The sequence below is a fragment of the Lissotriton vulgaris genome, chromosome 1_1 (assembly GCF_964263255.1).
Source record: "Lissotriton vulgaris chromosome 1_1, aLisVul1.2, whole genome shotgun sequence".
Classification (NCBI taxonomy): Eukaryota; Metazoa; Chordata; class Amphibia; order Caudata; family Salamandridae; genus Lissotriton; species Lissotriton vulgaris.
Genome location: NC_141685.1, coordinates 988,301,488 through 988,310,769, shown reverse-complemented (window position 1 = coordinate 988,310,769; position 9,282 = coordinate 988,301,488).

The window sequence follows — 9,282 nt, the reverse complement described above, 5'->3', positions numbered from 1 at the left end:
TGGGCAGTCAGCGCGCATGGCAATTTGCCGACCCTACACTTACTTGGGTTAAAGGTTCGACAGTAGAAGCGTGCTGGTTTCTGCCTCGTCCCATTTTTCACTACTGCTCACTCATTACGCCCTGGTGGTTTGGTTTGTGAATGAATATAAGCTTTATAAAGCGCATACTTATCCCAGGGGCGTCAAGACGCTGCGGAAAGAGGTCAACAGAGCTGAGAACAAAGGTGCACATATATACACAACTTGCAGAGTAGAGAGCCAGGTCTTCATGGCTTTGCGAAAGAGAGAGTGAGAGTCCAGACCCGAGATTGAAGAGGGAGGGAATTCCAATGTTTGGCGGCAGAAACAGAGAAGGCTATCTCCCCACCTAGCTTTCCTAAAACTAGGGACTATCCGCAAGTTCTTACTAGCCGATCTTAACTGCTTGGTGGGGACACATCTCTGAAATAGTTTATTGATTGCGTCAGACCCTGTGTTGTAAAAAGCCTTATGAAGCAAGCCGAGTGCTTTGAATTCAATTCTCCGATTAAGCGGAAGCCAGTGCAGATTCGTGATATTTGGGGTAACCCATCACCAGCCTGGCAGCAGCATTCTGCACAAGCTGAAGTCGATGCACTAGCTCCTTGTTAATTCCCAGACAAAGGGCATTACAATAGTCTAATCTAGACAACACAAGGGCTACTGTGGCCTGTTTTAGGGCAGAGAAGGAAATACATTGAGAGATCTTTCTGAGAATCCTTATCATCCCAAAACAGGTAGAGACTCTCCTATTGATTTGGAGGCCCAAGGAAAGAGCGTTGTCAATTATGATGCCCAAGTTTTTGGCACTGATGCCAGGGCAGGGGCAAGGACCAAGCATGTCCGTCCAACAGGCTTCTGACCAAATGTCCTGATGGTTTCCAAACATTAAAACCTCAGGTTTTTTCCCCCTTGAGTTTTAAATAGTCACCATTAGTCTGGATCCTCAGGAAGCAGGTGGGTATATGTAGCAAAACAAATTAGAAGGTTGATGTAAACAAGGGAAGGTTAACAGTCACTCTGGAATTTCACCCACAGGTCTCAAAACTCAATGTAGTCACGCAGTCTCTTAACCCGCCTCTGAACTGTTCCCCAAAGCGTTTTGTCAACCCAGTTAAACTCTTACGCTACTATCTGGTGCCAAGATATCTTCGGGAGGGGCCAGATGTGGAGAGGGCAGTTGTCCACTGCGATGATGTTAAAAAAGGAAACAACCGATGAATGGGAAGTAACTCAGGGGAGCCTCTCAATCAGAGTAGGCACCTCCAGCAGTACACAGTAATCAGAGTCGTGTACACACACACACCACCCCCAAGCCCTCCCTCCCTCTCTCAGTTCAGCAGAGCCACATGAGGTACTAGTACTGGTACACCCCCACCTCTGAGGATTGCAATCTGTGAATCGGACACTGAAAGCAATGAGAATGAAATCTGTGTGTCTCGCAAGGGAGATGTGGGGTCCCCCAATCGGTGAATCCACTCACCACCACCTAGATGCTTAAGAGTGTCAGGGTCCCTGCAGAACAAGAACCAAATCGATAAAACGGGCCACACGGGGTCCCACAACCGGTGAATCCGCTCACCACCAACTAGATGATTACGAGTGCCAGGGTCCCTGCAGAACAAGAACCACATGTTTTAGATGTGGGCAAGATTTCTTGGGATCCAGACACAAGTCTTAGTTTCATGCTCACATGTGCTACCAGTTGGGATTCAGTAGCTGATGTGGGCACTTGAGAGGACATCATGCTCCAGATGTCACAGGTAGATGTAGGTTCCTTGTGGGAGATCTTTTAGGTCCTGGAGATCTCTGGGAGAACAGGAGGACTGCAGATGGGCCCTTGGAGTGTACACTTCAGGGCGCCAAACTTCAGCAGGTCGTCGGGCCAGGCTAGCCACAATTCAGAGAGGGTACGCGGTCCCCTTCATGGGCAGTTATCCTCCATGTTCACAACAGAGTACTCTGACAATGTGCACTACACAGTTCGAGTTCTTCGGTCCCACGTCCCAGCATGCATATCTCACCCTTTGCTGAAAGATCACACCAGTAGTTATACTGTTGTGTGTCTTTGAAGTTAGGGGTGGTTTAAGGGGTTTCCCTTTGAACCATAGATATCTCTCTTAAATTGTAGGCCCTCTGCAATGGGGCCGTGGAATGCAGATATTAATCTTTAGCGGGGCCATGATCTGGCCCCCCAAGAGGCTAAGTGTCAAAACCTCTCTCTACCATCTATCCCAACCGGCCCTCAAAATGGCAGAGGTCTTGTTGTTCCAGTGGTATGCCCATGATTTATGACAGTCGCTGGGGAATGCACAGATGTTCTCCCCAGACCCTTGGTGTCCACTGGAGCGGGGCACCACAGCACACAAGACTCTTAAAGCATAGAAATTACCACATTCCATAGGTGGCATTTCTAAGTGAGTTATGCCAAAACCCCCATTACCATTGGAAAGGGTTTGGCATGACAAATACATTGATAGGAAACATCATGAGCCTGCCCTACTGCAATCCACTAGTGCAGCCTGGAGTAATGTCTACTACTTCCCCATGTTAACCTAAGGGATGAGCAAGCCTCATAGGTAGTGAAAACAGACAGGTATTCCTCACTACCTGGGAGCACGTGTGCTAGTGTGCACCCAAACTGCAATGGCAGGTTGGACACATAGTCCCCAGCACCAGGGGTATAAGGGTTCCCGCTTGAATCTGCAAAAGCAGTCTGGACACAGGTTTAACTACTACATGTTTCAGTGCTCATGCACAAGCCTCAGGCAGCACACACAATCACGGGCACCATAGGTGCAGTTGCGCACATAAAGCCGCCTGCCCTGGCAGGTGGCTCATAAGTTTAATCACGATGCCTGCCAATGCGCACACACCTGTCTGCAATGGCAGACCAGGCCATGGGCTTACCCGGGCCCTAGCAGCTTAAGTCCAAGTGCGCGCTCACCACCCTGCCCGGGTCAGCCAGACTCGGTCGACTGCCTTATGGGTGCAAATGCATACACCCCCCTGCGATGGCGGGTCGGGCACCTTCAATCAATCACAGCATTTATAAAGCACGCTACTCACCCGGGAGGGTCTCAAGGCGCTGGGGGAGAGTGGTATGTTACTGCTCGAACAGCCAGGTCTTGAGCTGCTTCCTGAAAGAGAGATGGTCTTGGGTTCGTCGAAGGTGGGTGGGGAGGGAGTTCCAAGTCTTGGCTGCCAGGTAGGAGAAGGATCTTCCTCCGGCGGTGGCTCTGCGGATGCGTGGTACACCTTGCCACTAGCACCAGGGGTGCAAGCGCTTGGTTGCAGTCCTGACCCGGGTTTTAGAACACTGAGGGAGCGCAGGTATGTTCCCCCCGTCCACATTGGCAGACCGGGCACCTGTCCAAAATGCCAATAGGTGTCAGGATGCATCCTCCCGCCTGCACATATTTGAAATTGCCTAAGAGCCGATGTGCATACTCTGACTTGGAATGGCAGGCTGGGCGCATAGTTAACACTCCCTGGACTGTGTTGGCAGAACCGCCCATGTTTCTGAAGACCGTATCAGCACCTCTTTCTAGCCTGTGTAGGAGGACGCATGCACTTCCTCACTGCCCCGACAGTGAACATGTGCTGAGGACCCCAAGGCTACACAAGAGACTCTGCAACACCCCAGAAGTACCCCATGCGAAGAGCTGAACTACAAGGCAGCGGAATGCCCGCGTCGGGGGTTCCTCACTACCTGTGTAGGGAACATCCATATGTACCTGCCCAACCTTCAGCATAACTCCCCCCTCCGCTGGCAGGGTTTCCCTGAGGTGGTGCCCTCATGGTTTGGGACAACTCACTCAGGGTTGTCTGAGGCGTAAGTGATGCCAGTCTGAGCTGGGCCACTATAGCGCCCCGCAGATCTGCATTGACAGGCTCAATACAGTGTTGACAGGCTATCCGGTGGGTGGTACACTCAGTGCTTTGTCCCACTCCTAGCCAGTGTCGTTTATAGAGCGCACAGAGGTACGGCACCTAAACTCATTGCATACACACCCCTGCCCAATGTGGGTGAGGAAGCAGTGCACACCTTCCTTCCCTCTGTAGTACAGTGGGAAGGTGCCCAGATTCCTAAGGTTATGCTGTGAGAGTCAACAAATACTATGAGGAAAAAGCTAAACGTTTTGGGATAAATTGCCCAAATAACGGCCATATCCAACAACATGATTATGTGCAAAGTGGGTATCCCCAAGGTCCTAATAATGGGAGATATAAATGCAACTGTCTCTAATCATTCACTTACTCTGACAAAGAATGGGAAGAGGCTGTTAATATCCCAGCCATTATGTTCCCTACCTCCTCGAGGACAAATAAAAGAGGATCTCTGCTGCTGGGGAGTATGTAGGGGACATGACTTAATAGTTCTCAAAGGGAGGCTAGAGGGTGATATCCCATCTCATTTTACCCAAATAACAGCAAAATCAGCCACGATAATCGACTATGTTATTAGCTCGTTTATGGTTTTCCTGTATCTAGCGGATTTAAAGGTAATAAAGAATATTTTGAGTGATCACAATATTCTTCTTCTACCATTAACGGGAAACTGGAGGATATGGATTGATGGCAGATCTCCGAAAGTGACGACGTGTTACCTAGCGTAGCGAATGGGAAGGTTTTATAGACCAAGAAAGATAAACAGTCACTATCAGCAGAATTAAGGAAAATTATTGAAAATCTTCTCTCAACATTGTAAATGTAATTGAGAAAGACCGAGGAAAACTAGTGAAGATAACTCCGAACTCGGCAAGTAGCCCTTGCAAAAAACCCACAAGGCAATCCAATAATTTTAATAAACTGCTTGTTTTTAACATGCTCACTAATCATCTGTGAAGAAGGTAATTCGCCTTTTATTCCAAGGAACTAAATAAGTGGATTTCTCATTTAAAAAGAAGAAGAACTAAATCAGTAAGAATCCAAAAGAGATGTAGCCCTGATAATGTCTGGGCAAAAATAACAGAAGCAGTCAAATTTAAAAATCAAAAGCCTTTCGGAAAATTATAGGAGAAATGGCTACTCCTTCTCCAAACCTAAGATAAATTATATTTCTAGCATGGAATGGCAAGATTATTTTATCTCCCTCTATGCCTGGAACACACAGACACCCAGTAAAAGTGTTATAGAGTCCCTAGATGAGGGATTAGCTGGAAGGTGTGCTCCCCTTTTTACGGCATTGAGACAGGAAGTGCGGCATTATCTTAAAGCTGCTAGGAATACAGGGGCAAGAGGTCTAGACCAACTATCTATTTCTATCTTAAAAGTAGACCTGAACTTATGGGCAACGTATTTAGTGGTGCTTTTCCGCTATTGTTACTTTACCGGGGTGGTCCCTAGCTCTTAGACGGGCAGTATTATTATACTGTTACATAAAAATTGTCCCTCAAACTTACCTGCCAATTACAGACAGATCACCCTGTTGGACTCCACAGGAAAGATTTTTTCCAAATGTGTTTTATCTAATTTATTAGAATGGGTGGAGGAAAATAATATTATTCCTTTGGAACAAGCAGGGTTTAGAGCTGGTCATTCGACCTTGGACAATATAACGGTATTCCTTCTCATATTGGAAACATGTGAAGCAAAGAGGGATGCCTGTCTATGTGGCCTTCATAGATTTTTCAACCGCATGGAAAAAGTTGAGTGCCTTAGGAATACCAGGGGGTCTCCTAAAACGTATTTTTGCTCTCCACACATCTACCTGGTATCATGTCCTGTTAGGACAGTTGTTCCCAAACTGTGCGCCGCGGCACCCCGGTGCGCCATTAAAACTTGCCAGGGGCGTCGCGCATGTCTTGGGCATATTAGAAAAGTAGTATGTTCTGAATAAGATTTAATTCCCAAAGTTTGTAAATTAACTATTTGCAGCCCCGAGAAACCCATTTGACAGTGTCATCCCCACCTGTCAGCGTCGGAATCATGTTTTGCCCAGCGCACAACATGCTTCACAATGCAATCAAGAGCTTCCTTCTTTCACGGAACTACTTTTCATTTCCCCCTTGCTGATACGTTTTCTCATTGATTGGTGTCAGGGTACATCCACCCAAACGCGAATGCTAAAGGATGCATGAGGAACTTAAACAAAATGTTTTGCTAACCAGAGTCAAAATGAAATTTATCACTGACCGCGCACTGCATACATAGTGACTGAAACATCCCCAACCCCCTGCTCCTTCAAGGTGTAATAGGGTGAAATACTTTCACCTACCTTCTGACAGGGCTGCTCCGTCAAAACATCATGGCCCATAATGCACTTGTTACCTTCACAATCGAGGCAGTTTCCAATTATTAATGATGAAATATGTTTTTAAAGATGTATGGGTAATTGACCGCTTCTTCCCTCTGCACCCACAACCCTGCGTGTTCCCTCTTCCTCCAGAGTTTTCCATATTCTTTTTCACTTTTAAATCCACCGTGTACGCCCTCCCACTATTGTGCACCACTGGGATGGAGGAAGGTTTCAACAGAGTGATGAAAACGTATGTGTTATATTTATTTAAATGATTCCTATCTCAATTATGAAAATCTCCTAGCGCCAGAAAAACAGTACCCCGGTAACCGACATGTGCTTTACAAATAATTAAATTAAATTAAATCAGACAGTCCTCTTCTCAATGTCTGATACCTGCCCCTAAGTGCCCCTGTGTAGGCTGTGCCAGCGAGGGGCAGGAGTAAACAAAACTGCAAAGAGTGGCCAAGCACAGAAGAGGCACCCCAAAGTGTGAACCCCCTGGAGCCAACGACCCACTGACTAGATGAGAGCACCTTAGAGCCACCCTAGACGTGTGAGGAAGACCCGAGATGCATCATGCACCTCCAGAAGTGTGAGTGCCTCAGAGCCAGCCACTTGTCTGCTTGCGAGGGTACAAGAGAAAAACACCCCTCATGTATGAACATCCCAGAGGCGCCCTTTTAAAGGTGAATAACCCTGAGCCAACCACGTATTTGATGTCTGAGGGCCCCAGAGCCTCCCTCGACTTATGATTACACTCGACCTGTGCTAAGCGTCTGGACAGGGTAAGAGTTCAGTTCCTTTACTCACAATAATGTTTTTAATTCCAGATCTTTCTCTCCGTGTACTTATATGTTTATGTATATATTATTTTGTGTATATAACCAAATTCTCACTTTAATGCCACCAATTAAGTCATACATATCTTTCTGGGGTTAAGAGTGATTGACTTATTTCACCTTGTAACTTTTCAATTGTTTGTGTAAAGCATTTTTAATTTGTTGGCCACATTTGAGGTATAGAAAACTACATAAATAAATAAAAACTCCTGCCCCAGCCTTTCCCCACCCACCAGTCTTACCTCACTAGTCTCCGTCCATCATATCCCAGTTGCGGCCAGCACATGCCTTTGTACTTAGCACTGTTTTCTATTGCCACAATTTTCAACCTTACCTTTCCCCCTTTGTCTCTTCTAATTTTCATTATTCTCCATGATATCCAAGGGTAGTCTTAGATTTTAGTGCCTTGTGTCGTACAACACATTTTGGTGCCACACTTTGGCACTGCCCTAAACACACAGAGACCTTCAACACCCGTCAACTGGGTGCCCAGCGACTTGAAGTTAGTAACATGGTTGTTGTTGGAATGGGAATGTTACCCGCATAGCAAAGACTGTGTGTGCCCGGCTGCATGTGAAATGAATATTGTGATTTTGTTTAGCTCTGGTATCATGCTAACCTAGTGTGTACCTAACATGTTCATGGTAATGCAAGGTGCAGAACCTATGTTGTGATTTTGAGGGGTGTGAGGAAATATAAATTTTATGGTCAAGTTGTGTTCCCTAGCGTGTACCCCACCGTCTCCATGTACCAGCTTAAAGTGCATGTAACTTCCCTCCTGTGCCAGCTATGAAGACGCAAATACATTTGCGTCCAACGTTAACATGTCCTCTTTCAGACCCACCCTGAATGGGTTGAATAGTCCGTTCCTAAGTATGCTATGCCAACGTCTTTTTGTGGTGTACTTTACACGTTTTTCAGCTCTGGCAAAGTAGGCCCTGAATTCTGCCATCGAGTTTTTTCCTGCTTTCTGACTCCGAAAGCCTCAGCCCAGGCTGTCTCTGTACCCGTGACCTCTGCCTTACTTTCTGTGCGGCTCCCGGCGCTTAGCACAGCCTGCTGCCTGCCAAGACTGACTTCAACCTTCGAATTATCTGTTCCGCTCCTCGAAAATACATTCCTGCCTACTAGTTTAAGTAAACATCCCCCAGCTGCAGAGCAAAGGGCCCGGCCTCACTGTCTCCGTGCAAGTAATTCATAGCCCCTGTTACCATGGAAGGCCCATGCCCCTCGCATGCTCATGTAGACACTTAGGCGCTTATACACGCACTCACAGTCAGTATAGGATAGCTTCTGCCCCAGAGACCTTTCCCTCTAGATAGTATGGTTCCCAAACATCAGATATCAGATATGATAGAAGTACGAGTTGATCTGACATGCCAGACTTCTGTCTCTTTCCGCCAGTGTAAATGTCAAGTCCCCTGCACCCTCCAGTTTCACGTCAATCACACGTCATGCAGCTGCGCGCGCATCCAAGCCTCAGATTTCTGCTGACATTGCAACATTCTGCTTTGTGCCACCCACTTGTGACACCTACCTATGACGTTTCTAGCACACACCTCTATGTTCACGCCTAGTTCACGCCTTCTGATTACGTATTACTAACACATGGATGCTGTTATCTTGTTTCTCTCAGCTGTTACGCCTACTGTATTGGTTTCTATGATGTGATTTAAGTATATAAGCTATGTATTGTCAATAAAATATTGCTCTATCCCTTCCTGAACCCCTGTGGTTGCAGGAACATGATATCCAGTTCTAGAACCATTCCTTTCTAAGGAATAAAACCCCAAAGAACTCTAACACCACGGACTCTGCCTCTTTCCTTCCGATTGAGTTATTATTGATTAAGTACTTACCTGCATAGAAATTAGGACGGTAAATCAAATATTTACCACATTATTCTGGCGCCCGAACAGGGACCCCTCCCCCACCCCACGCGCCGGTTGGTGCGTTGCAAGCTCTGTCCCCTGCCATCAGTTAGACAGAACTACGCGTACTGGCAGGATTTCCTGTATCTCCCTCTGGCCCACGGAGGTGACGAAGACTGCGATCAGCACCCAGACGAGGCGGTGAGGAGTGCGGAGGATCCCGACCAGAGCCTAGCCGAAAGAAGCAAGGTCCGAGGTGTCAAGAGGCCCACCAGTTTCCGAAGTATCCACGTGTCGAGTCGAGTCGAGT